Below are 15,385 nucleotides of genomic sequence, written 5' to 3' on the forward strand. Positions count from 1 at the left end.
CCATAATTTTTGAGAACTGGATGAAGAGGGAAAGGTGCTTCTTAGATCTTACCGTCTTCAAGAAGCATGCAGACATTTCCGCAGAAGACATTACTGCATTAATGATGAATTTGAGATTCTGAGTGTAACTTGCAGAAGGTCCTGCCTATCAGTGAGAATCTGTGTGGCATTTCAGTTTTGGCTTTGATAAAGTTGAGAAGGAGTATATGAGCAGTAACACCCAGGAGGGTGTTTCTCACTATTATCAGCCCCTCCAATGCTCCAGGACCCACTCCATTGATTTCCCTTCTTCCTCTCCCCAGCTGAAGGATCTGGGTGGTTTTCTTTGTTGTTGTTGTTGTTGGCTTCTGGAGTAAAGTTCCAGTCCCCAATCATCCTCCCTTCAACAACTCAGCTGCTATGACGTCACCCCTATGGAATTTAAACTCACAGAACCTGAGTTCAATTCTTAGAGCAACTAGTTCTGAGGCACTTTCTAGTCCCCCATTTTACAGGGTGGGAAGAATTGAATCTCAAAGTAGGGAAAAAACTTTCCTTCCACCTTCACCTCTCCACTTCTGGCTGAAATGGCCCTGAAAGACTCAGCTCTTCCCTACCCATATTCATCATGCAATATCTACTCACCACCTTACCTTCAATTCTTCTGAAGATTTCACTTTTGTTATCCCAGTGGCTCCAAACTTCTCTCCATCAAGCATGCATTTTATTTCTCCTTTTTATGCCCAATGTTTTGAAATACTCAATCCTAATAAAAGGGCATGTTTCAAGAAATAATTAGTAGTCCTTTCCCAATTTGGTGTTCCTCTTTGGAACTCTTAACTGAGGACATAAACTCCTAAGTTTATGTCCTCCTCAGTTTATGAGCTAGGAACCCTCCATGCAGGCTCTGAACCTGGTGGAGCTCTTCCTTGGTATGTGTCCTCCTAGACGAAAACTCAGTGAGGCCACCACAGTCCCCCAAACACAGATAAAAACATTGCATTACTTGCAGCATCAGGTGATCCTCAAGCCTGAGAACTAAACATTTAGTTTTCTTCAGGGATTCTGACTTTTTAAAAAAGCTGTGTTTTTATGTTGCCAGCCCCTGGCACCTCTCTGCAATAGGACTGGGAAAAGTCTTTTTGTTTTCCACCCACTCTTCATTTTGAAGCCCAGCCAGAATACATACAGTAATCTGAAAATTCCATTACAGGAAAAAACTCTTTCTTTCCATTCTCCTGACACTGGCAGAACCACAATGCCAAGGAGTATCAGCAATTGGACATCTGAGTAAAGCTGGCAGGAGACTCAGGATTTTACCAGGCTCTGCTGGGAGTAGAAAAGGGTTCCAGATGAGGAGTTTGGAGAATGTGTGACTCGACTCTCACTACCTTATCTGGTTCTGCCTCCTCCACTCCTCTGGCCATCACTCCCTGGGTGGGCACTGGCTTCTCACAAAGTACTTCCTTTTTCTTATAGCTCATACTCCTCTCATTGCAGAAATAAATTCTCCACACTTTTTTTTAATTTTTGAAATTTGAAAAATATACATTTGAAAAACAGAAAAGAACAAAGAGAAGTAATGAGATAGTAGTTATTCCTTACCTAGAGAAATAACTGTTGATAATTTACTACGTGTCCAGATTTTTTTACTGTATCAATACATATATCATCTGAATTTATATCTAATCTTTACCTCTACTCATATATAATCTATATATATGTGTTTTTCATCAAATTTGCCTCAGATTATACATGCTGTTTCTAACTTTTTTTCATTTAATCAAATATTGCAGAAATAATTTATTTTCTATAAAATGATTTTGGGAGCAAGTACTGTTTTCTTTATGTATACTGCACACAAGTACATAAATCATTAGTGGATTTTTACTACATACATACCCATCTAGACACCACCCAGATTAAGAAAGAGATCGTCAGATAATATTCCTCTTCTCTCATCCAAGAAAAGGTCATCGCTATTTTAAATTTTATCACCATCAATTAGACTTGCCTATTTTAAACTTTATATAAATGGAATAATACAGTGTGTATTATTTTGTGTCTGGCTTCTTTTGCTCAACATCATGTTTGGAAAGTCCGTCTATATTGTGGATGTTGTTCATTCAATTTCATTGTTATATAATATTCCATTGAATGAATATAATATTTAATCCATTCCACTTTTGATAGATATTTGGATTGTATCCAAGTTAGAGTCTTATGAATGTTTCTATGACCACTTTTATATATGGCACTGGGCATACATATAGATATTCCTGTTGGGTATATACCTAGAAGTGGAATTTTTGGGTCATAGGATATGCATATGTTCAGTTTTAGGAGATCTGCCAAACAGTTTTCCAAATTGGTTATATCAGTATACATTCTCATCAGCAGAATATGAGACTTCCAGTGATGCTGATTTTTCTGCAACATTTAGGTTTCTTAAAAAATCTTTTTTTTTTTTTTTTTTTTTAGATGGAGTCTTGCTTTGTTGCCCAGGCTGGAGTGCAGTGGCGTGATCTTGGCTCACTGCAAGCTCCACCTCCCGGGTTCACGCCATTCTCCTGCCTCAGCCTCCCAAGTAGCTGGGACTACAGGCACCCACCACCACACCCGGCTAATTTTTTGTATTTTTAGTAGAGACAGGGTTTCACCATGTTAGCCAGGATGGTCTCGATCTCCTGACCTCGTGGTGCACCCGCCTCGGCCTCCCAAAGTGCTGGGATTACAGGCATGAGCCACCGCGCCCTGCCTTAAAAAATCTTTTTCATTTTAGCCCTTCTGTTATGTGTGTGTTTTGTGATTTGAATTTGCATTTTCCTGATAACTAATCAAGTTGGGCACCTTTTTATTACCTTTTATTGAACATTTGGATATTGTCTTTTATAAATTGGCTGGTTGAATCTTTTTGCTCATTTTTCAATTTTATGCCCTTTTCTTATTTATTACACATTCTTATATACCCTGGATATGAGTCCCTTGATAAATATGTGTATTACAAATATCTTCTCTCACTCTGTAATTTGCTTTTTCACTCTTTTATTTTTTAATAAACAGAAATTATTATTTTAATGTAGTTCAATTTATCCATCTTTTCCCCTATGGTTAGTATTTTTGTTTCCCATTTAAGAAGGATTTCCTGCCCCAAAGTTATGAAGATATTCTTCTGTGTTATCTTCTAGCATCTTACGTTATATTTTTGACATTTAAATCTATAGTGTAACTTACAGATTTAAATATATACTTTAAATGTATGTTTTTACTTCATTCACTTTTTTCTTTTTATTATTTTCTTCCTTCTAACTTCCACTGTGATTTTTATTTCTTTTTTTTTTGTTCTGCCAATTTTTGCTTAATATATTTGATGCCGTATTACTAGATAAATCACATTTCAAACTACTATTTGTTTGTGGTGGATTGACAATTTCATCATCATGAAATGTCCAGTTTTATCTTTAATAATGCTTCTTGCTTTAAAGGCTACTTTGTCTGATATTAACATATTCATACTCACAGTCTTTTGTTAGCATTTGCATAGTATACTTGCTTACATCCTTCAACTTTCAAACTTTAAGTTAGATCTTTCAAACCTTATATTTAAGATAGATGTCTTAAGCTGCATTCGTTTTGTTTATTCACTCTGACAGTCTTTGTCTTTTATTTGGAATATTAGGTCTGTTTGTATTTAATGCAATAAATGATATATTTGGGTTTGTATCAACCAATTACTATGCAATTTCTATTGTCCAACAGCTGTTCTATTTTTCTTTTTATCCTTCTTGCACTTTGGATTAATCAAGCTTTTTTCCTATAATTTCATTAACACTGCCCCCCTCATTGACTTCTTAGTTATTTATTCTCTTACATTACAAAATTCATCTTGGACTTATTAGGGTATAAAATAAAATTTGCATCCCAGGCAATGCAAAAATTTTCAAACATTTTACCTCCAAGTACTCACATCTTTTGTGTTTTTTTTAATGTACCATAATTCTACATAAATCTAAATTCCATGGAAATTACTATTGACTGTATAATCAATAGTAACTTAAATAAAGATATCTCGGTTTTGGCCCTGTTGATGTTTTGGGCCATATAATTATTTGCTGTAAAAGGCTGTTCCACGCATTACGGATGTTTAGCAGCATCCTTGGTCTCTATCCACTAGATGTCAGTAGCACCAACCCCCAAGTTGTGACAATTAAAAATGTCTTCAAACATTGCCAAATGTCCCCTAGTGGGCACAATTGTCCTGACTTGGGAACCACAGATTAGATTTACCCATATATTTTCCCTTTCTGTTTTTCTTCATTCCTTCTTCCATTTTCTTGTTCATCATTTGCCTGCATAAATCTCTGATATTTCATTTCTTTTCTTTTCTTTTTTTTTTTTTTTTTTGAGACAGAGTCTCACTCACCCAGGCTGGAGAGCAGTGGCGTGATCCTGGCTCACTGCAACCTCCATCTCCTGGGTTCAAGCAATTCTCCTGCCTCATCCTCCCATGTAGCTGGGACTACAAGCATGTGCCACCACACCTAGCTAATTTTTGTATTTTTAGTAGAGACGAGGTTTCACCATGTTGGCCAGGCTGGTCTTGAACTCCTGACCTCAAGTGATACACCCGCCTTGGCCTCCCAAAGTGCTGGGATTGCAGGTGTGAGCCACTGTGCCTGGCCTGATATTTCTTTCCATGTGAAAGTGCTGGTGATGAATTTTCTCAGTCTTTCTCTGAAAATACCTTAGTTCTGGTCTTATTTTTGAAAGATTTTTTTCTTAGGTATAGAATTCTAGGTTAGCATTATTTTCCATCAGCAAGTTGAAGATATCATTCCATTGTCTTCTCCCTTTCATTATTTCCATTGGGAAGACAGCTATCAGTATTACTGTTATTCTTAAAAAGGCATGTCTTTTTTTCTGTCAGATTTTAAGATTTTTCTCTTTGCTTTGGCTTCAAGTAAAATTAAAACAGATATACCTACATATGGTTTTACTGTGATGTGCCTAGGTGTTCACTGGTCTCAGGGGGCTTCTTTAATATGTAGCTTGATGTCTTATATCAGTTTACCAAATTCTCAGCCATTTTCCCTTTCTTTGCTCTATTCTGTCTTTCTTCTCCTTCTGGATCTCCAATTACACATATGTTAGTTCTCTCACTATATGCTATATGTCACATTCATTCTTTTCTATACTTTCTAGTATTATTTTCCTCTCCCTGTTTTAGTCTGGATATGTTCTGCTAACTTATCTTTCAGTTTGATCAACCTCTCTTCAGCTGGGTCCAGGCTTCTCTAAATAGCATACACTGATTATTTTATTTTTATCATTGTATTTTTATTTTTGGGATTTTGATTATTTTATTTTTTATTATAATGAGTCTCTTGAATACAGCACACAGGTGGATTTTGACTCTATCTGGCTTGCCACTCTGTGTCTTTAAATTGGGGGCATTTAACCCATTTACATTTAAAGTTAATATTGTTATGTGTGAATTTGATCCTGATATCATGATGCCTGTTGGTTATTTTGCAGACCTGTTTATGCATTTGCTTCATAGTGTCACTCATCTGTGTGTTTCAGTGTGTTTTTTGTAGTGGCTGGTATTGGTTTTTCCTTCCATGTTGGAAGGCAGACCTGGTGGTGACAAATTCCCTCAGCATTTGCTGTCTGAAAAAGATTTTATTTCTCCTTCACTTAGGAAGCTCAGCTGGGCCAAATATTAAATTCTAGGTTGGAAATTATTTGCTTTAAGGGTGTTTAAAATTGGCCCCCGATCTCTTCTGGCTTGTAGGGTTTCTGCTGAGATGTCTGCTGTTAGTCTGATGGGCTTCCCTTTACAGGTAACCTGGCCCTTCTCTCTGGCTGCCCTTAACATTTTTTTTTTCATTTTGACCTTGGAGAATCTGATAATTATGTGGTCAGGGCTGATCTTCTCATGGAGTATTTTACTGGGGTTCTCTGGATTTCCTGAATTTGAATGTTGGCCTGTCTTGCTAGGTTGGGTGAGTTTTCCTGGATGATACACTGAAGTGTATTTTCCTACTTGGTTTCATTCTCCCAGTCTCTTTCAGGTACCCCATCATTTGTAGGTTCAGTCTTTTAACATAGTCCCATAGTTCCTGGAGGTTTTGTTCATTCCTTTTCATTCTTTTTTTCTCTAATCTTGTCTGCCTGCCTTATTTCAGCAAGATAGTCTTCAAGCTCTGATATCCTTTCTTCCACTTGGTCTATTCAGCTATTGATACTTGTGTTTGCATTATGAAGTTCTCATGTTGTGTTTTTCAGCTCCATCAGATCATTTATGTTCCTCTCTAAAGTGGTTATTCTGATTAACAGCGCCTGTGATGTTTTATCGTAGTTCTTAGCTTCTTTGCTGTGAGTTAGAACATAATCCTTTAGCTTGGTGAAGTTCGTTATTACCCATCTTCCTAAGCCTACTTCTGTCAATTCATCCATCTCAGTCTCAGCCCATTTCTGTGCCCTTGCTAGAGACGTGTTGCAACTCTCTGAAGGAGAAGAGGCACTCTGGCTTTTTGAGTTTTCAGCATTTTTTCTCATCTTCATGGGTTTATCTACCTTTGATCTTTGAGGCTGCTGACATTTGAATGGAGTTTTTTGTGGTGCCTTTTTCATTGATGCTGTTCAGGCTCCTCTTCTGCAGGGCTGCTGCAGTTTGCTTGTGGTCCACTCCAGTTCCTATTTGCCTGGGTCCCTCCCATCCCTGGAGTTATCACCAGTGGAGGCTGCAGACCAGCAAAGATGCCAAGCTGCTCCTTCCTCTGAGAGCTCTGTCTTAGAGGGGCACTGGCCTGACGCCAGCTGAAACACTCCTGCATGAGGTGTGTGGAGACTCCTGTTGAGAGGTCTCACTTAGTCAGCAGGAGCAGGGTCAGAGACCTGCTTAAATAAGCAGAGTTTCTGCCCCTTGAAGGGTGTGCCACACTGGGGGAATCACCCTCATCTGGGCTGCCCTGACTCTCCAGAGCCAGTAGGCAGAAAAGACAGATCATTGATCCACAATACCACAGCTGTCCCTCCTCCTAGGAGGTCCTCTCAGGGTTATCAGTGCCCCATCCATAAACCCCTGGCTGGGGATACTGAGATTCCCACTGGGAGGCCCCACCCAGCACTTTGGGAGGCCAAGGCAGGCAGATCACTTGAGGTGAGGAGTTGAAGACCAACCTGGCTAACATGGCGAAACCCCATCTCTACTAAATATACAAAAATTAGCCAGACATGGTGGCATGCACGTGTAATCCCAGCTACTTGGGAGGCTGAGGCATGAGAATTGCCTGAACCTGGGAGGTAGAGGTTGCAGTGAGCTGAGATCGTGCCACTGCACTCCAGCCTGGACGACAGAGTGAGACTCCGTCTCAAAAATAAATAAATTAACCCTAATGAATAAAGCTTTAATTGTGGGGCATTCAGATAATGGAAAATTGTCCTTAGTTAGGGGGGACTTCTGAAAGCCCTTCTCATTTTGTCCCTGTTGACACAAGCAACATTGCCTTTGCTTGGCATGAAACCCAGCAGCAGGGCCTAGGCGCAGAGATCAGCTCCCTAACTATTCTGTTGATGCAACAGCATCACTGGATGTCTCATATCTGAGATACTGCTGATCTGTTCTCCTCTTGGTTTGGGCACAAACCACACAGATGGGACACTAGTGATGTTCCAATGATGCAGTGTCCCAGGTAGCAAAAGCAATAAGGCAGAGGTTGATCCGAGTGAGGGTAGGAATAGGGCATGGAGTGATGCTCTGGATTCTTGGCCTCTGCACTTAGCACAAAGGAGGAGTGTCTGGAGTAGATTGACAAGGAACAAAATAGTTCCAGGAGACAGGTGCCATGCTGCTGCTTATTTGGGTTGAAACACACCAGCCTAGATTAGTGTTTCTTTGAACAACTATTAATAATAGTTGTTGCTTGGAACAATAGTTGTTAGTTGTAACTAATAAATCTATTGCTTACCCCTGCTATACCCATGGGATACACCCCACCCCACCTTCATCTATCCATTACAAAAAAACTCCTGTGTTCCCACAGAAGTCAAAACAGATTTTTCCCCCCCCCTGGGGAATGCTCCTGGTAAAATCCACAGTACTGCAGATGGAGGGCTCCTAGACTTAAAAAGACTCTTCAGGGCACTATGTGAAAATAGAAGAGATCCTCTGACTTGAGACAGAGCAAGAACCTATGGGGAAATTCTAGACTCCAGAAAAGAATCCAGACCTTTTATATCCATTATAAGAGGGAGCAAAAGGAAAAAAAGTACAGAAATTCCAAGTTGAACACCAAGTTCACAGTCCAGTGTGATGTCAGAACTGGGGACCAGGCAGAGCACATGATGTCAAAGTAGGAAAACAGGATTTCATTCCTTCTCTTCTTCCCTCTCTGTCAGGGTCCAGAGAGAGCCTGGGCTGGGTCTATTTTCTCCAGAATAAAAATATATATACACTCAAAAGTGTCCCAATTCCTTCTTTTTTTTTTTTTTTTTTTTTGAGACGGAGTCTCGTTCTGCCACCCAGGCTGGAGTGCAGTGTCGCAATCTCCGCTCACTGCAACTTCCGCCTCCCAGGTTCAAGTGATTGTCTTGCCTCAGCCTCCCAAGTAGCTGGGATTACAAGCATGCACTACCACGCCTGGCTACTTTTTGTATTTTAGTAAAGATGAGGTTTCACCATATTGGTCAGGCTGGTCTCGAACTCCTGGCCTCAGGTGGTCTGCCCGCCTCAGCCTCCTACAGTGCTGGGATTACAGATGTGAGCCACCGTGTCCGGCCCCAATCCTTTCCTGTTTCTCAAGGCCATGTTTACATTTAGCATGCCCCAGGGACCCTACTCTGAACCTCTCACCATCAACTTCCTCTCTACCCTCTCCCCTTAACTCATAGGTACTGACTGTGAGTCCCCTTATGCTTTGTTATCATGCTCTACTCTGGACTCTACTTGTCTATATTATAAAACTTATAATGCTGAAAGGCATGTAGCTACCTTATCCATCTGTGCATGAATACCTGTCCCTTTTCCTATAGAGAGGTATCAACCCAGGCACACAGTAGCAATTTTATAACCTCCTGTTGATTACTTAATGGAAGTTATTAAATTTTAAAATGAGCCTATTACAGGTTATGTGGATCCTGAAAGAGTAAATGACCACTAGTGGAAATGAAATCAACTAGGCAAAAAGGACAAATCTAATACTTCTTAAACCGAGGAATAGGTAATAGTACCTTTGAGTACTGCTACTTTGAAGGCTATCCTTCCATGAAGGAAATTAAGGACAACTAGAGGAAACAGAGGAATGGTCTTAAGAAAGGAAAAAAGAGGGTAAGGATAAATGGAGAAGCAAGTTGAGGGCACCTGTGGATCAGTTATGGGGATATGCCCATATACGGGTGGTTGCTTCCTACAGATATTGGGTACATTTAGAAGGGAGAGGTCTTTGGGGACCTGGTCGAGAAAAAGTGGCTATGTGATGAGTGGCAGGGATGGGAAGTCAGTGAAGAAGTCAAAGCTCTTGGACAGAAAGAAGAGTCAGGTACGTGGCTTTAATGAGGGAAGCTAAGGGTGCTGGAGATGGAGTAGTAGAAGCAGAAATCCTAGGTCTGCTTGATTGGAATATCAAGGCTGGGATATTCTCTCCCATGGAAGTGGGTCCAGGTGAAGCAAGGAGGTAACCCTGCCTCCCTCTCTTCCTTTCCCATCTCCCACTGATGGATCGGAAGGCCAGGTAACCTTGGCCATTTACTTGTCAGTCCAGGCACATCTCTCTCTGGTCAATGTAGAAATCCATATATGAATCCATTTGGAAGTGCCTGAATAATAATCCACCTGTTGGGATTGTGTCAGGGCAGGTAGGTATGTACAACAGGCTGAGGAACCTTGAGAATCTACCCTTTTCAAACTTAACAACCCTTCTAGACTCCAGAATCCATGGATTTAACTGCTTCTTAAGAAAGCATCCTCTTTGTACTCTCCAAGTCCTGTGTTTGCTTAAACTCACTCCCTTTGCCTGATCTGCTCCTGCAGTCTCCCACAGGATCCACAATGTGCTGGCCTCTGGAGCTTCCCTATTTCCCCTTGGCCAAAATGAAATCTACTTTTATCATCCCAAACTCTAATGAAGTCATCCAGTGAAATCCATACTCATAGAACTCGAGATCCCAAAAGAGCCTGAGAGTTCCTCTAGACTCTCACCCATATCTTATCTCTCCCTGACTCTTATTCTCTCTCCACTGTCAATCACTCACTCCAGTCGTCTTTCTAGAGTCCTTCTTTAACCTTCTTTCCAACCTCTTGACCTTTCCACTATTACTAGTGTCATAGCTCATAAGTATCCAGACTTCACCATCTTCTCCCTTTTCTTCAGCACAAAGTGAATGCATTAAGAAATAAGTAATTTTTTTTCTCCCTTGGAATTGATCAAAGCTACATACAACTGGTTCTTGAATTCTTTTTTTTTTATACAGAGTCTTGCTCTGTCGCCCAGGCTGGAGTGCAATGGCTCGATCTTGACTCACTGTAACCTCTACCTCCTGGGCTCAAGCAATTCTCCTGTCTCAGCCTCCCAAGTAGCTGGGATTACAGGCGTGCACCACCATGCCTGGCTAATTTTTGTATTTTTAGTAGAGATGGTATTTCACCGTGTTGACCAGGCTGGTCTTGAACTCCTGATCTCAAGTGATTTGCCCGCTTGTGGTTCTCAAACTCTTGACACATCAGTTGAGTGGCAGTGTCCACCGTGCCAAAGCCTTCCCAACTTCAGATGACCTGACGTTTTCTTTCGTTTTGCGGGGGAAATGTAAGCAAAAGTTCCTGGAAATTTCTCAGTTAATTCTTACAGGTCTGGAAGGTGGTCTGTAAGGAAGTCTTTGGATGAAGCTTGAAAAGGGTGCAATACTCATCAAAGCAGTGAGTTCAGCACCAGGCAGATTGAATGTACCACCTTCTCTCCCCTCTTCAGGTCCTATCCTTACCACCCATGTGGTCTCAGGGCTTGGGTCATCTAGTATGAATCACAGCAAACCAGGGGTCATAGAAGTTAGAGGTTTATGATGTTAAGTATATGTGCATCTCTTAGTGATGGATGCCTCTTGGAATAGTGAGGAAGAAGGGAGGAAAAATGGAGAAGGCTGTGCCACACATAGACCAAAACAAGAAGGCCCTCTCTTTGAGGGGCCCTCCTCTAGCTCTGTCATTTCCCCATAGAGCAAAAAGCTTATGGAACCGAGAGGATGCTCACCTGGAAACTGCACTGCCACTTCTAGATTACCATGGGTAGCAAGTACCCAAGAACACCCTTTCCAAATGGCTCTAAGCCCATCTCCAGACCTGTGCAGGCAGATATATCCTAAGATATATCTTCCAAAAAATGGACCTTGTCATTGGTGTGCATATACCTGAACCCAAGCATTGGCCAAGGGGCAACGGTTTGCAGGTACATGTGGAGAAAGCTTAGAATTGTGGGCTTTTGTGTCTACTAGACTGAGCTTTCTACCCATTCCTCCATATACTCCTCATTATTTTCTTTTTATGATTACAAAAGCAATCCATATTTATTGTAGAAAATTTTTCAAAAACTGAAAAACAGTAAGAAGCAAATAGAAAATTACCAGCAATTTAATGACCCTGAAATTATCATGTTATCATTTTGGTGTATATGCTCCATGTAGGTGCATCTCCATGGGGGGGGGTGTGTGTGTGTGTCTCTGTGTGTGTCTGTGTGTGTGTCTGTGTATCTGTGTGTGTGTGTGTATGTGTGTGTGACCTACACACAACTAGGCATTCCCTAGTGGTGCCAAACAATCAATATCTTTTATGGGCCCTCCGTTAAACATCGCTGTACTCACAAAGAAACATAAATCCAATTCTATAAATATTGGGAATTTTACTGATGGTAAAATTAAAATAGGAGGAGGAGGTTACATCACTATCATATGGTAACATTCCCTTAAAAATCATCTCTTTATCTTTCCTAAATATTCCACTGTCTTTGACTGCTATACCTCTCTCTCTCTTCTTTCACCAAGCCTCTCTCTTTGCTTTCCTTCTGGTAAAAGCAGTCTCTCTCTCTCTCTCTCTCTCTCCCTCCCTCCCTCCCTCCCTCTCCCCCTCCCTCCCTCCTTCCCTCCCTCCCTCTCTGTCTCTCTCTCTCCCTTTCTCTCTCTGTCTCTCCCTCTCTCTCTCTGTCTCTCCCTCTCTCTCTCCCTCTCTCTCCCTCTCTCTCCCTCTCTCTCCCTCTCTCTCCCTCTCTCTCCCTCTCTCTCCCTCTCTCCCCCTCTCTCCCCCTCTCTCCCCCTCTCTCCCCCTCTCTCCCCCTCTCTCCCCCTCTCTCTCCCTCTCTCTCCCTCTCTCCCTCTCTCCCTCTCTCTCCCTCTCTCTCTACCCCTGAATCTGGCCTTTCTAAACACCCTCAACTTGTGTACCTGTATACTATACTGAGCTACACTAAAGTTTCTATATTTAGCCAAATCCAGCCCATCATACCAGCTCTTCCCCTGGTATATTCCTGGGAGTGGAGCTCGGTTCACGCTGTTTCACACTTTCCTTGGGAAACACTCTGTGTTCTTCTGCAAAGAGGAGTAGGCAATATGTTTTCAGATTCACAGACAAGCTTCTCCTTCCACCGTCTTGCTCCCACCCTATGCTAACCTGTTCACAAAGGTTAAGCAAGCAGTTGGAATTATGGAATCTCCCATCTGGTTTCCTAATCATATTTTTACCATCAGTATCAGGCCCATACTCATGTTTCATCCCCACACTGCTCCTAGCCAGGTTCAGAACCTCTCTCTAGGGTCTCCTCCTCTGGTAACAACAGAAAAGAATGGGTTTACCATGTTTGTTTCTCATTAGCATAAGTGGTTATAAGATGCACCTCATTTGCTATAATTGAAGAAAAGACAAGTGTATTTCCACTCTCAGAGTCCAAGGCAGTCCCAAGTGTGACTTTTAATATGTCTCACACTTTCTGGGCTCTGAGAAGGGCAGGATGCTAGTGCTCAAATGACCACAACAATGACAATTATAAACATTTCTGACATGAGACATGATGTATACAACTGATTGTACCTGTGTCCTGGGTTTATTTGCAATGCCTGCAAATGAATTCACCCTGTAGGGAGATTATTAAAACTACCATGGATATGTTTGAACTGTTGTGAGAATTACCAAAATGTGAAACAGAGACATGAAGTGAGGACATGCTGTTGGCAAAATGGCACGGGTAGACTTGTTCAATGCAGGTTGCCACAAACCTTCAATTTGTAAAAAATGCAATATCTGCGAAGCATAATAAAACAAGGTGCAATAAACGAGGTATGCCTGTATATCCGACTGATTGATGGTGCTGTTGAGTTCAACTGTGTCCTTACTAATTTTCTGCCTGCTGGATCCCATTCATAACTGAGGCATGTTGAAGTCTCCAACTACAGTAATGGATTCATCTATTTCTCCTTGCAGTTCCATCAGTTTCTGCCTCACATATAGTTTTTAAATGTATTTTTAAATGCACATTTGACTTTTTAGAATGTATATATTTAAATGTATATATTTTAAATATATATATATTTAAGGTACACAATTTGATGATTTAATATACATATACACTGTGGAATAATCACCACAATAATTTGTCTATCATCTCAGATAGTTACCATTTTCTTTCTCCCCTTTATTCCTTTCTTGCTTTTTTTCCTTTTTTTTTGGTGAGAATGCTTAAGATACATTATCTTACCAAAGTTCAACTATACAATAAAGTATTGTTAATTATAGTCACATTGCTATTCATCAGATCACAAAAAAATATTGATTATGCACAACTAAAACTTCGTACCCCTTTGACAACTTCTCCCCACTTCTTCCTCCCTCCAGCTCCTGGTTATCACCACTCTACTATCTGTTTCAACGGGTTTGACTATATTAGATCCCACAAATAAGTGAGATCATGCGGCATTTGTCTTTCTGCATCTGGTTTGTTTTACTTAGCACAATGTCATCCAGGTTCATTCTTGTGTCAACTGATAGAGCTGTTATTTCTATCTTGGTGAAAGCTGAATAATAGTCTAGTGTGTATGTATGTGGGTGTGTGTTTACCACATTTTTTAAAATCCATGCATCCATCAATGGACATTTAGTTTGCTTCCACATCTTGGCGTTTCTGCATAATGCTTAAATGAACATGGGCATGCAAATATCTCTTCAAGATCCTGTTTTCAATTCTCATCGATATATATCAAGAAGTAGGACTGCTGAATCACATGGTAGTTCTATGTTTAATTTTGTTTGGAACCTCTATGCTGTTTTCCAGAGCCACTACACCATTTTCATTCCCACCAACAGTGCACAGGGTTCCCATTTCCCCATGTCCTTGCCAACACTTGTTATCTTCTGTTTTGTTTTTGTTTTATGGGAGGGGTGTGTGTGTGTGTGTGTGTGTGTGTGTGTGTGTGTGAAATAGTGGTAGTCCTAATGTATGAGATGATATCTCATGGTGGTTGTGATTAGCATTTTCCTGATGATTAATAATTTTAAGCATTTTTCCAAATAAATGGCCATTTGTGTATCTTCTTTGGAGAAATGTCTGTTTAATCCTTTGCTCATTTTAAAAATTTGATTATTTATTATTCAGGGGGCTGTTATTGAGTTAAAGGAGTTTTAAAATATATTCTAGATATTAACCTCTTATCCAATATCTCTCTTGCAAATATTTTCTCCAATTTCATAAGTTTTTTAGTTTGACGTCACCCTATTTCTCTATTTCTGCTTTTGTTGCCTGTGCTTTGGTATCATATCTAAGAAACCATTTCCCTTTTCAATGTCATGATTTTTTAATTGCTTTCTTCTGGGAGTTTTATAGATGTTTATAAAAAATTAACTTCTTTTTGAGTTAATTTTTGTGTATGGTATAAGGGTCCATACTAACAACATTTATTGAAGAAACTACCCTTTCCCCAATGTACAGTTTTGAAACTCTTATTAAAGATCATTAGACCTTGTATATGAGGGCTTATTTCTGGACTCTATATTCTGTTCTATCAGTCTACATATCTGTTTTTATGTCAGTATTATACTGTTTTGATTACTGTGACTTTGGAAATATGTTTTGAAATCAAGAAGTGTGATGCCTCTAGCTTTATTCTTCTTTCTCAAGATTGTTTTGGCTATTTGGAGTCTTTTAAGATTTCACATGAACTTTAGAATTTTTTTCCTATTTCTACAATAAATGCCATTTGGATTTTGATAGGGTTTGCATTAAGTTCGTACATTATTTTGGGTAGTGTAAATATTTTTAACAATATTAAGTCTACCAATCCTTGAACACAAGATATCTTTCCAATTGTTTTTCTCTCTTAATTTTGTTCAGCAATGTTTTGTAGTTTTCAGTGTACAAGTCATTGGTTAAGT

This window comes from Pan troglodytes, chromosome 21 (genome assembly GCF_028858775.2).
Source record: "Pan troglodytes isolate AG18354 chromosome 21, NHGRI_mPanTro3-v2.0_pri, whole genome shotgun sequence".
In the NCBI taxonomy this organism is placed as follows: domain Eukaryota; kingdom Metazoa; phylum Chordata; class Mammalia; order Primates; family Hominidae; genus Pan; species Pan troglodytes.